This window comes from Nestor notabilis, unplaced genomic scaffold, assembly GCF_000696875.1.
Source record: "Nestor notabilis isolate BGI_N333 unplaced genomic scaffold, ASM69687v1 scaffold17185, whole genome shotgun sequence".
Classification (NCBI taxonomy): Eukaryota; Metazoa; Chordata; class Aves; order Psittaciformes; family Psittacidae; genus Nestor; species Nestor notabilis.
The window spans coordinates 5,859-6,758 of NW_009929930.1; the positions used below are offsets into that span (position 1 = coordinate 5,859).

The following is a 900-nucleotide window of genomic DNA, read 5'->3' on the forward strand; positions in this document are numbered from 1 at the left end:
CGGGACAGCTGGCTAAGGACTAAAGGCTAGGGCTTGGTGGGGGGAGAAGGAACCGCGTTACGGGGCAGCATCTGGGGTGGAGGCAGCCTCAGGAGGAGCTTTGCTGGGGTCCCGGCTCAGAGCAGCCCAGGGACCACCCCAGCCTTTGCTGGAGCTCTCCCACCTCCCTGTCCCTCACCCGCCACAACAACCGAATGGAGAGACTGTGATTTTATGTAATCTTTCATGTTGTTCTGCTCCGTGTTTTACAGAACCCAAAAGATCTGAAGTGAAAACAAGGTCAAGGCTTGCTTTGGCTGCCTCGTGTCCCCAGGGAGGACAGGAGGTGGGAGGGGAGGAGGGAAGGGGACGCCCCAGCTCCACTCTTGGGCAGGGGGACAGAGATGAGGGGTCTGGGGAGAGACTGTGATTTTATGTAATCTTTCATGTTGTTCTGCTCCGTGTTTTACAGAACCCAAAAGATCTGAAGTGAAAACAAGGTCAAGGCTTGCTTTGGCTGCCTCGTGTCCCCAGGGAGGACAGGAGGTGGGAGGGGAGGAGGGAAGGGGACGCCCCAGCTCCACTCTTGGGCAGGGGGACAGAGATGAGGGGTCTGGCTCCAGGCACCCGGGGCTGGGCCACGCTCCTGGGCTTGGCTGTAGCCCCCTCTGGGGTTAAAGCACAAACCTGAGACCGGAGGAGATGGAGAAACCCAAAACAAGTGTTTATTCAAGACAATAAATTACATTCCCTCGCAGTACAGCAGATAGTGAGGTTAGTCCCTGCTTCGCAGGACAGGCAATCTCAGCACCCAGAGAAGTGACCCTGCAGGGATTGGGGGGGTGGTTTTGGGGAATACAAGTGGGCTGCTGGGGTTGTGAAAGCCCCAAGAGCAGGACAGGAGGAGGCCGAGGCTCTGCC

The 900-nt window shown here is 57.6% G+C and overlaps 1 protein-coding gene across 1 annotated transcript in view; it reads right to left on the reverse strand.

Moving 5' to 3' along the window:
* The window catches only part of ULK3 (unc-51 like kinase 3), a gene marked incomplete at its 5' end in the record, with an annotated part of 5,352 nt that overhangs the window by 2,181 nt on the left and 2,271 nt on the right, over positions 1-900 (reverse strand). The window lies entirely within an intron of this gene.